This window comes from Tachypleus tridentatus, chromosome 7 (assembly GCF_004210375.1).
Source record: "Tachypleus tridentatus isolate NWPU-2018 chromosome 7, ASM421037v1, whole genome shotgun sequence".
NCBI lineage: Eukaryota > Metazoa > Arthropoda > Merostomata > Xiphosura > Limulidae > Tachypleus > Tachypleus tridentatus.
In genome coordinates this window covers 76,722,564-76,735,776 of record NC_134831.1, presented here as the reverse complement: position 1 = coordinate 76,735,776, position 13,213 = coordinate 76,722,564, and the positions used below count along the sequence as shown (strand labels likewise).

The 13,213-nt window shown below is 28.9% G+C and overlaps 1 pseudogene across 1 annotated transcript in view; it reads left to right on the top strand.

The window, feature by feature from the left end:
- LOC143256018 (zinc finger CCCH domain-containing protein 15-like) overlaps positions 1 to 13,213 on the top strand; it is a 61,317-nt pseudogene that overhangs the window by 9,071 nt on the left and 39,033 nt on the right. Inside the window, exons 4-6 of the transcript XR_013030963.1 lie at positions 2,299 to 2,439; positions 5,993 to 6,084; positions 8,931 to 9,116. The product of XR_013030963.1 is annotated as a zinc finger CCCH domain-containing protein 15-like (transcript). The remainder of the gene's footprint in view (positions 1 to 2,298; positions 2,440 to 5,992; positions 6,085 to 8,930; positions 9,117 to 13,213) is intronic.

Genomic DNA, 13,213 nt, shown 5'->3' with positions numbered 1-13,213 from the left:
CTGGTGTGTTAGTAAACTTCAGTCCTGATGATAAAAAAAGTGAACTTTCTACTCAAATGGGAAATATAAATGCTGTATTTATCAAAAGTTGGGAAACATTCTGCTGCAGGAACTGTCCCAGATGGTAAAATTTTGTTATTCACTTGTATTGCTGGTATTTTCATAGATAACAGTATAGATCAATGGATGTATTGAGAAATTTTGTAATGGAAAATGGTACAGTGAGGTAAAGGATCTCTGTGGTCATGTATGGATATTCCAGGAAAATAACCCCATTCCTGCTTTTAATGCAAAAGTTTGTTAGAAAGAATGTCAAAAGCTTGAGTGGCAAATACAGTCACATGATTTTAATTTCACTAGAACGTGACAGGACTTGAGGGTTTAAAACCAAGCCACCAAATAACAAGGATCAGTTGAAATGCATAACTGAGGAAGAATTGAAGAGCATTTCTAAGGTTTGCATATTTGGTTAAAGACTTAGAAGTCGTGGATAAAGGGTAATTATAAATCTAGTGATATAAATTGTAGAAAAAAACTGATTTAAAGATTTTACATTTTATTTTTCAATGTATTTTTCATTAACTTGTTTACTACAAGCATCTTTATTTGTGCATGTCATCAAGTTTAATGAGTTATAATGAAATTAAACTGCTTTCTTATCATGGTGTACAAACTTTAGCATAAAAATGTAGCTGATAATCCAAGTTTTAATACTACATGTGTTTTAAGCTCAGTTTCTACATGTCAATTTTAAAAAATCCTGATTTCCTCCTCACTGGCTCTGATTTATTACCTTTCCAAGAAGTATGAAACTTAACATAAATTACTCATTATAATGTCGTTATCAGTCAGACAAAGAATAATTTTTAGTTTACAAATATAGAACTTAGACCCATTTTCTCATACCTGTTACATTCTTTCCTTCAGGAATTGCCAATAATTCTCACTGATGGTTAATACTATTATTTATAACCAACTTATAATGACACAAATAGTAGTTAAACATGGTTCAAAGGACAATTAAACAAAATTTAAGTAAATGTATAGTGTTATGATTTTAAAGCTGTGTTTTATTGGACTAGTATTTTGTAATATGTGGTCATATTTGAATTATTATACATTATATATATAGGTTATTACTATTTAGAAATAAATTACTGAACTTATTTTTCTTAAAATACTGAATAATCAAGAAGTAAAGCAAACAATTATTTCATCTTGCTACAACCTTTGTATTTGGTTGTTGCTGGACATAAGCTGAGGATATTTTTTTTTTTTTTTTTAAAGGTTTCATATATACAGTTGATTAACCACAAAATATATAACCACTGGTGCCATACAATTCTACTATAATTTATTAAGCTTAATAACTCAAATGTATATAGATTTTTAAAACGTGAAACTTTGAGCAAACTAATAATATAGCCTATCTCCTTGGAAACTTGGATCAAAAGAATGTAGTAGCTTTTTCAAAGATTGAAATGGCTGAGAAAGCCACTCTAGGGGTCATTATAAGCTGTTGATTGATTATTCACATGTCATATACTGTAGTAAGAGCATATAAGGGATCATTTCAAAAAAATGGAAAGAGTTGAATGGGGCCACCATGTTTGATTCAGTAAATAAACTATATCTCAGCAAAATAAAAAGATATGAGGTTCTTATTTTATATTCTGGCTCATCAGTGAGATCATAATTTCTACAAAATTGTAGACTTAGTATTTGAAGATCACAAACATTTAATTTTAAACAGTGCTGCATTCAACATACCATGCAACTCACTAAAATCAATTTAAATGTTTTTTTAATATTCGCTTTTAAATTAAGAAAATAATTCGTGTATAATATAAAAGTTATAATTATATAGTATTATGTATAGTATTTGAATTATTATCTATAATTTGATTCCAAACTTGACATAAATTCATAAAATAGTAATTCAATAAAATTTTTAATGGAAGTCAAAAAATGCAATGACATGACCTTTGACCCATCACAAAAGAGTTAAAAGGTATAGTATTGGAACAACTGAATGCAAAATGGTTAGGAAGTCTATCATTCCAACTGACCTTGTAGTGAGAGTTAATCCTATTTGCACAACACCAGAACGTAAAGAACTGAGTTTGTGACTCAAATATTGCAATGTATAAGTGTTAGAGAGGGTTAATATTGCATGCCTTTAGAAAACTAAAATAGCTACTGTAAAGTGGTAAGAGGCTGTTTGTCATCTACTTCTTTCAGTGGTTTTATTTTGATATCATTCATTTTCATAATTAAGTAATTTTTTTTTAATTTCAGGGATTGACCCTAAATCTGTATTATGCGCCTTTTATAAGCAAGGTCAGTGTAAGAAAGGTGATAAGTGCAAGTTCTCCCATGATGTCACCATTGAAAGAAAAAGTGAAAAGAAGAACATATATTTTGATGTACGGGATGAAGGTAACACAAGCAGTTTCTTCTTTCATAGGTTGTTCAGTTTGATTTATTTAGTATAATGGTGCATTACAGTGACATTAAGGATCAGAGAAAAAATTTAAAAATGCAACATGCAGTTGAGTAAATTTCTTTTAATGCTGGTTGTATTATTTAAATTATTTGAAATGCATAATAGAATAGTGTATTTTACAAAATGGAACTATAAATGTAATGCTGTGTTGTTTTTTTGTGCTTCACTGCTACTGTTAAAAAATAAATTTTAAGATAAGCAATAACCTTTTCCAGAAAATTATATTGCCAGTTTTGAATTTGCACACATAATATCTAATATGTCACTATGTCTGAAACATTCATTTCAAATGTAAAACTTTTTTCTGGTAAATTTATGATGAAATAGAAACACTTTAAGACATAGCTGTTGACTGCATCATTGCATAATATACCTGTAACCATAGGCTAAAAAATCTTGTATTACTCAAACTTGTCATAAAGGCTGCACCAATTGTGTGTTGAATGTTCATTGGCCTTTTGTTCTTATATTACCTCATTTTGAAAAATAAAATTATTGCTTTATAAAAAAAAAAGTTTATATTCAACATAAAAGTCAGTATTTATACACTTGTACAACCATGTTATTTACTTGTGTCTAAAAGAGCATAATGCTCTATAACAGCTTTGACAGAACATTGGTCAGTCTTCTCCTTTATGTTGAAACACATAGCATGTTTCCCCAGAAATAAACCATTTCATGATGGTTATAAATTGCCTATTTACTATAAAGACGTGTTAGTTGCAATAAATATTAAAAATTTGATAATATTAAAAATATGTTTAATATGGATGTTTTGGAATTTACCTGAATTCCATCATCTACATTAATATGTCAGTTTGTTCATGATCACTTATTTGTTTTTTAATCTATTTTATTCCAATAAATGTGTGGAGCACAGATTTAATGATTAATATTCCATCCCAATTTGTCAAAAGGAAAAATTTGCTATAAAGTACACTTTGCTTTCTTTTGTTTATAAATTTAGTTATGCATTCCTTCACATATTATGTACAACTGTGTGAAAACAATCCCTCACTAACCTCTGAACTAATGCTAGGTCAAATCTATAGTAATTTATTTCAAATTTCCAGATGTTTTTGTAAAGTGAAAAATTAAAACTTCCAAAGTAATAACTCCAACAAACTAAACATGCAAGTAAATCAATAAACTTAGTTCATTCAATTTATGTGAAACAAGACCATGAAACAATTCAGTTATTTTGTTGTAATCAAACAAAATTGTGTAGTAATAACCAGTGCTCCAGATAATGTGCATACTGGTGTAATTGTTAACCAGAAATAGACATTTTACAGCCTTAAACAAACACTGAAAAGTTGTTTCATTGCTGTGGGAAAACTAATATGGCTCAAGCCATTTTAATGGAAGTACAGTAATTAAAGGGCACATTCTTGTAGCTCTATACAAGATCACACAGTAGAGCTGCAATAGTAAGGGCACTGTAACTGCTAAATTTATTTTGGTGTTCTTGTGAAAGGTAAAAAAAAGTTGTAACATCATTATTTGTGTTTATTATGACTACATCTGGTGATTTAATTTGCCAAATTAATCCTGTGCCATATTGCATCTTGTGAAATAATTCTTAAGTTACTTTTTTGCAGAATGCTACAACTGCACTTTATATATATTAAACAAAAACAAAATTCCTATTGACAGAATTTTGTAAGTGATTGTTTCTAAGAGCAAAAAATTGTCTTAAGCACTAAACTGAAAGTTTTGGAATTTACAGTTCATGAAAATCAGAAAAGTAGCTATTATTGTAGGTTATAAAAAGAAATTAATTGTAGATTTATTTACAGCTTTCCTGGATTTATAAGTTTGAAGTTGTTAAAATGAAAACTACATTTAGCTTAATTTAACAGTTTTGACACTATCAGTTTAAATTTGTCATTTTCAAACTATTCAAATTAGAAATAAGCAAAAAGTATGGTAAGAAACAACCGACTTGCAGCTGTGTTTGTATGCTAGTTGTATTTATTCAAACCCAAAGTTTATATTTTTCTACGACCTAAGTAAAAGTTTGAATTCTTTTTTTTCATTGTATTTATCTGAAACAAATCTTAATATTTATATCAAAACAAAATTCAAATTTTCAACATTTCAGTTTAATTTAGTATGTTATTTGAGGGTGTAAGTTCAGACAGGATTTATAAAAAGTTAATGCTGTCATATGTCAATCCTCCAAATTGACATCAGTTAACAACAAAAGAAATGCAATTTTAAGTACATTAGTCAACAGAACACCATTTTAAATGGTGTTTTCCATTCTGAAGGTCCTCTGGTGGGACAGTAGTAAGGCTACAGATTTAGAGTTTTATTCCTCCAAGTAGACATGTCAGCTCAATATGGCTTTACTGTAAAACATGCATGGCAGTATGAAGAAATTATTTTACTATAAAGCACTTAATATGCTAGCAGAATACAGGGCAAGGTAATTAAGATATTATATAAGATTTCTATATTGATTAAGTATTTTTGGTGAAATCATAGAATTATATGCAGCTCTCCAAGTTAAACATGAGGCATAAACTTTGTCATATTCTACCCATATGATATTCAACATTCATGGGAAATTGAAATTGAACAATACCGATTTAAAACAAACAAACAAATAGCTGTATTGTTCAATAATAGCAAGACGTTTATATTTTCTGTTATTCAAGTAGCATGAAACTGATCTTTTCTATGTATGAAGCAACTGAAATATGTCGTTCTGTTTTATGTAAAAAGTAATAAACTTCTCTCTCTCTCTTCCAGTACTAGAACACTAATCCAAATTAAAACTATATATTTTTTGACAGAGTGCATGTTAGTTTTGGTTTTGAATCATATTTTGATTAAAACAAATGGATCTAACTAATAGCACAAAAGCTCCTCAGTAGGATGTATATTTTCAGTAACTTGTGGGAAATATAAAAATATAGTGAGATATTTGAAGCAGAAACTGTACTTGGAATGTTACCTGCTCCTACTTTTTTCTTGGTTTTTCTTCAAGCAGTGTAAATGTATGTAGCAGAATAATAATCATGGCTTTAAGGGGTTGTCCACTACAATAGTTGTAACTCAAGTATTAACTTACGCAAAGTGAGATGTTTGTATTTAAACATTCTGTATATTTAGGAGCAGTTTTATCATCCTGTAAAATCTTAATCTTTAAATTTATTCACAGAAATAATTAAAAAATCAAAAGGGACAATGTTTGAGGGGTTATTTTTCTATTATTATTATAAAATGCCAAGACTTTTCCAATGGCTTTGCTATAAGCTGTTACTAATTTCAAGGACTGTATGCTCTTTTAAAACTCAATAGATATCAGGATGTAAAGAGTTTAGTGTTTAATTTGTAACATTTATTTTTATTGTTTCTTTAGTATATTACTTAGAGCTAATATTTAAAGTAGTAGACATTTTTTTAGAAAATAATCTTTTGTACTTTTTGCATTTAAATGTAAGATTTTATGTGTAACAGTTTGATTTTTGGTTACAGATTCAATGGAAAATTGGGATGAAGCCAAGCTTAAAGAGGTTGTTGAGAAAAAACATGGAGAGGCTGATAAAAAGAAGCCACCAACAAACATAGTAAGTTGAAGCATAATAAATAATTATTGTTTTCTAGAATAACAAGTTTATTCTGACTATTGTTGGTGTTACTGCTTGGATGCACAGTTCCATAATGCAGGATTATTTCTTACCTTTAAAGAATACAGAAATTGTACAGAACTGGAATTGGGCATTCTGATAATATAATTACTGAAGATCCAAATAAAGTAATCCACAACTCAAAATTTTCTAATACGGTTTGTATACTAGTATTTTTATTATTTTTGCTTACCTGTAATTTTACTTTCAATAATAAATAGATTGATACTGGTGTCTTGCTGAGCTAAAGATAACTTATTTGTGAATTATCTGTCCTTTTTTTTTAAATATAAGGCTAATATAAAAATTATTCTCAGTTATTTATGCAACTTGTAGTAATATAAGTTCATTCTAAACATTTCTGTGTTTTGTTTTCAAAACATGCTTTGTCATGTGTGTGTGTGGAACTATTATAAAAGTATTAAAAACAGCAAAACACACATTGCCTTTAAAAAATGTTAGTTTTAATTTATTAAGTGACCACTGTTTGGAAGACCCCAAACTAATTTATAACTGCAGATGTTATTCTTTACATAAATATAAGGTAACTTTTCAGAAAGCAGTCAAATCAACTGACCTCATAACCAGTTTTGTACTTGTTATAGTTTCCATGCTATAACTTTTAATATACAACATGTGGCAGACTTTTAGCTGAACATTACAAGTCTTACTAAAGGTTTGTCCATGAATATAGATTTCATTAAAGTACGAAGTGATTTCCAAGTTAAGATTAAAAATACTTTTCTTTGTCTCAAAACAAACTGGAAAAGAAACTAACAATCTTGTAAAAAACACCACCAACAAAAAACAATGTAATATATCTTTTGGTAGATACAGCCTTGACTTTCAAATGGTTATAAATATTATAGTATTGAACATCAGGGAGAATTATTGACAGTTACTAAAGGAAAGGGTGTGAGAAATGAATGAGGCAGGAGGGGTCCAATTTTCTATTTGATGGTTCTGTAATCAAATAAGATTGAAGGCTATAAAACTTATGCATTGTCTGAGAGATGACAATATTATAAGTAATTAATGTTAACTTTCATACTTCTTGGAGGGGTGACAAATATATTAAAGAAGAGGGAATACCTAGAGATCAAATGCTACAAATTTTACATTAGAGGAAATTCTAGATATAAAAAAAATATTGCCTTATAAAGTAATAATTTAAAATCTCAATATGATTAAAATATGGATATTTGCCATGTTGTTATGCTATATTTAATGGTATACCACATAAAGAAAGTGGTTAAATGAAATTTTGAACACAACTCACTAAAACATCATAACATGCATAAAGCAGATTTGTGTGTCAGAGGGTTTAATGTAAATTTATTTTTTCTAATCTAATTTGTTTGAGATATTAACTGTACTTGTTTGATAGTGTCTCATACTCTTTAAAATATTCTTTGTTATATACATTTGTGGTGCGTTTCCACACTTGTATAGATGTCTTTGCAGGTGTCACTTTTTTCCTACCAGTATGATTGTTAGAGCTCATGGTATCAGACCTTCTGTAATTGTTTTTATTTCTATTTTTTTCACTCTTAATTTATATTTTACTGTGTGGGGTTTTATAAACTGTTTGTGTATATTTGGAGACAGATTTTGATTTTTGGTCTCTTCTGCTAATACAAAGAAAAAATTACAATACTTTAACAGACTTCTCAGTTATAGTTTTCTTTTTATGATGTTTCACCAATAGTTAAATATTCTGTGTAACTGTAAATTTTCTTCCATCAAGTGTGTATGTTACAAGGAAAAGAGTGTACAAGCTTTTACAGAATTTGGAAGTCTGTGTTGTTGGAGAAAATACCTCTTATTACAGTTACTGAAACCGTTAAATGTTAATATTACAGTTACAACACTCAGTGCAAAAAATTTTTAAAAAGTATTTGTTCTTGCTAATGTTGAACAGTGAATTATTTATACAACAAATTTGAATAGTTTTTAAAGACTACATTAAACACAAATGTAAAGAATACATTAAACACAACTAAAACATGTAACTTAATATTAAATATTCCTCAGACTGATTTGTTGTTAAGTACACATTTTGCTTAACAGTTTTTTCATTTATTAAGCAGTACTGTGATGTTACTGGAGATTGTGGCACACCATTTTTATTTCAAAAGACTTTTCATGATCTGTTTAGGTTTTAAATAGTTTTTTTTAGTAAATACACCTCTTAAAATAAAAATCCGATGATGTTAGTCTTAATTGAGTAAAGCTTAAAGTGTAGTAAAATTAGTCCTTTCCATGTAAGGCTTTTTTATGGAGACAAGCTTGAAAAATGTTTATTTCACTTTTTATTAGCTTGTATTTATATATTAATAAAAGAAAAGTTATTTTTTTCTTTTATATTTTTACACAAAATATACTTGATAAATGTTTTACACTTCTAGATTTGTTTGTGAAGTATATTAGTTTAGTAAATCTACAGTATAGAATGGGATTTTTTTCTCTGAGATTTCATACGTAACTCAGAGTAAATCCAATAGAGTTCAACACAAACAACATTTCCCATGCTATGAAGTGAGTACTGATTGTAATATATAATAACAAGCAAGTAACTTTGGGCAACTAATTAAAAGTATGGTGAAACACAGTTTGTCTGAATTAACTCAGACAAATACTTTATGAAACATGGAAAGTACTTGAGTTACCTTGAAGAAATCACAGAAGGGTAGAAAACAAAAATTTCCATTAAATGTTCTAGGTTACGATTAAACATTTAGATTCTGCAGTTGTATGTTTTTTTTTCTTTTTCCCCTGCCTCAAAGATCTGTAAGTTCTTCTTGGAAGCTCTTGAGAATAATAAGTATGGCTGGTTCTGGGAATGCCCTAATGGGGGAGACACGTGCCATTATCGACATGCGCTTCCACCTGGTTTTGTTCTCAATAAAGACAAGAAGAAAAGTCAAGAGAAGAAAGATGATATTTCCCTTGAAGATCTTGTTGAAAAAGAGGTGTGTTTGAATGTGAAAAGATATATTGACAGTTGTTTTACTGGATTTATATATATGTGTATGTGTGAAGAACAGTAGTAATGAAATTGTTTTAAAACTAATATATTATTATTCTTAATGAAATAACTTGTTACTAAACACACTTATTACTAGTTTGGGTAACTGCACAGGTGGTTTAAATGAATTCCAAACTTCATCTTTGTTTGATACCTTCCTAAATGTATATATTTAGATCATCAGTGTCACTTGTTTGTCTGGTTTCGAAATTATTCTTTGCAATGAAAGTTAAAATGTATGAGCCTAGATAGAATTCTTTATTCTGGTACACTGCATTGCAGCTGGACATACAGCTGGACAAGATTTTGGACAAGTTGTTGTTTTGTTTTTTTGTTTTTTAATGGCCTCCAAAAAGGAAACATTGTGCATGTAATAGATTGTAACAGTTGGATGAGTGGACATCTGTGATCAGAGTTTTTCTGCAGACAAATTATGGGTTCCATACACAAATTTCATACTTGTTTTGACAATTTCACTTGAGCTAGCTAAATGCTGAGAACTGTATGTGCTATAAAGTATAATCAAGACAAACATCTGTAACCTCTGGAAGATCCTGTTGGAAACAGTTTTCTTGAGATTTACAACATGAACTGGACAACATCTCTGGCATTAAAAAGCAAATCATCTTCTGTTTACAAAAGAAGAAAAGGGTATGTCAAAATTATTTTTAACATAAAAATATCTTTGAAGAAAGTTGACAAATGTGTATCATTTTTTAATTTTGCATGTGTGTAATAGATCTCTTGAATAATATTCTTGTGGTATATGTGATGTATTAAATTATAGTGTGTGTATGCATAAAATATTTAGTCAAGTAATGCTCAAATTTAAGTCTGTACATCATGGAACTCAGTTATTAAAGCCAAGCTTAGAGAAAATATATTTAGTTTTCTCTTTTCCAGTCCTTTTTGTTTTGTTTTTATAATGCCATAGAAGATAACAGTGCTTAAGTACTTTAGATACTACAAACATATTTTGAGCAATTAAAGCCTAGAACAATTCAACTTTAATGCTTGTGACATCTTCAGTATATGATGACGACTTAGATTATCATTGGAGATAATTTGGTAATCAGTATCATAAGTGCAGTGAAAATTATGACATCTTGCGGTGTCAAGATAAACATCTACATCAAGGTAACACTGTGTTACATCTAATTTAAGTTCAGCATTTTTTACTCTTAATAATAATACTGTTTGAAAAAGGATATTTGTTTCATGGTAATTTGATATCAACTTTTAAATACTGATATTTTTTATAGTATGTTACATAGGTCAGCAATTTTTTAAATAGCTTAATTTTAATTATTTTAGAACTTCCACAACTGTTGGAGGGGAATTACAAAAATAATGGTCAGATATTGTAGTTACAATTAGTATTTAGTATCGTTGGATATACAGGATGATTGACATGAATTTCAGTTCAATTGGGTCAACAGAAACAACATAACATTAGGTCCAGAGAAAGTGGTATTTTTCTATAGAAAAATATTTGTGCATATACAATTATTATAGAAAGCCATTTTAGTATGTTTGATCTCTTTTCATGTATAAATTCACTTGAATGTTTTTACAGTGTTCTTTTATTGGAGATAAAAGAATGGAATCTATTACTACAATTAAAAAAAGTAGAAAATGTGATAATTTCCTCATCATTCACCATAATGCAAAATTCACAGTTTTGAATGTTTGTATTAGTTTTGAATATTCTGTGACATACTGAAAATACAAAACAATGCAAGTTGAGCAAAGATGAATGATACAGGTCAAATGTCATAAAACTTGTGAGTGTAGCAAATAAAAACAACATAGTATTGTGATATTTATTATGTTTGTCAGCTCATTGTTTTATTGATTGTTTTCTATTATAAATAATATAAGGAAATATATATGGCCTTGTTAATGCCAAAGATACAACATAATTTGTTTTGTCATTATCCTTAAAAGTAAAACTAATTATAAAATATAAAGAAATATACAAGTGAATGAAAAACAGATTAGTGTAATAATAAAATCAATCAGTGATGTTTGACTCCTCCACATGTATCAAGTATAAAAAGAAAACTATTTGTTAAAATATCTCTTAATTATGGTAAATAATGATTTTTTAAGTCTGCTTCTGTAATATGCTTTTTTTTTACAGAAAATATTGTGAAAGGAAATATAATCAAAACCTACATGAAATTCTTAGTTTTTGTTATTGCTGTTGCACAAAATCCAAACATTTTCAATGAAGATAATTAGGTAATCAGTGTAATAAGTGCAATGAAAACTATGACATAACATTTTGTAGTGTCAAAATAGACATTTATATCATAATCTACAGAAAATGTGCTAGAAAAATAGTCTTTGTTGTTGTTTCTTTGTTCAAAATCCACTAGAGTCAGACATTTTGTTTCTCTTGGCATCATTGATCTAAAATTGGTGTCAAATTCCAGTTTTTCTTTGTATTTTAATGAGACACTTTGAATACTGAAATATCTTTAGGTCAGTGGTCTTGCCAAGTTCTCCTGTAGTTTAACTTCCTAGTAGTGCATGAGGTACAAGTAATTTTCAGTTGCATTTTATTTCAGCATTATATAAAGAAAACAATTGGATATTGTTGTTGCATCACCAGTCAGCCAGAACCTTGTGTTAAAAGAACTCCACCTATAATAGCTTCATGATGTTACCTGACGCAACTGAAATGGACATTCAGTGAGACTTCTTGACTTCTGATCTGCAGACACAGGATTGATAAGATCACTTTGGCAAATAATGAGGACTGGGAATCACCAATAGACATTTTATGAGATGATGAAGAGGACATAACAAAGGAGACATTGAGCAATTAAAGACTGCATGTTCAGTGCATTTTCTTACATTTCACTTTGTTTAATAGTAAACTTGTAAAATGTTTACCTGAATCTTGTTTAAAATGCGTATAACTGAGTAACATGTGCAATAACTAATACAGTGACAGCAAAGGAATTCTGAAGCTCTAAACACCTTCAATATACGTAATTTAATTTATCTTTTGATTATAGAAAACAGCCTTGTGATATTGTTTTCTTTCGACGGAATACAAGAATTTTGGCCTGTGGGAAGTTTATACATGTGCCGATACAAGCACATGATAGAAATGATCCTGCTTTACCATTATCATATGCCAACAAAATTGTTGTAGAAACTTCCAAGATGCAAAATAGAAATTTAAATTATTTAATATCAGAAACCTCTTGGGTACTTGAGTCCTTCATGTGATTTGGATGGAAAAGCATCTCTAATAGTTCAAAGAGCACAGGAGGAAATAGCTTTTCTGTTCTTTCCAAACAATTCCACACTGACCTTGTGAAGTGAGTAGTCAGTGTAACATCTGAAAAGGAAAACTTTAAAAATTGGTCGTTAAATACTTGTTAATATTTCATTGGTAAAAATCAGTTTGTTAATATGATTACTGAAAAATTGTTTATTAACATGGATTTATACTGTTGAAATAATTTTTGTGTTGTATGTGTTTGTTGAGTTGCATATTCTTTTTTTAAAAAAAAGAGGATGATAAATAATAGAGATAAATCAAAATGGGAACTAAGGGAAGCTTGCTTTTGAACTGGTTTTCATCACCAGTTACCATGTTTTGTGAAATGTTCTTTCATTTCACTCTCTTAACACAAGTACTGAGAAACAGTATCTGGATTTGGTTTGAGTTATCGTTGGCGAATGTATGATGCATGAACACCTAGGAAAAGAATAGATAAGAAACAAATTATAATATGGAAATTGATATTCATGTCTTGTTCATTTGTTGTTGTTATCAATAATTGATACACAGATTTCAGATCACTAACTTTTGTTTTTTACAAAGGAATTTACCCTGAATAGTCCTAACCATGTTTGGATTATGCAAAAATAAGTTTCTTTATGAGAAGAAAAATTATTGTGTATATCCTAGGTGGTTGTATCAATTATTTCTAATAATAACAAAGATTAAGATTTCTTTAAAATGTTGCAATGCAGTATACTGTTGTATACGAAAAATAAGATTTTGGAGAAATGTATGTC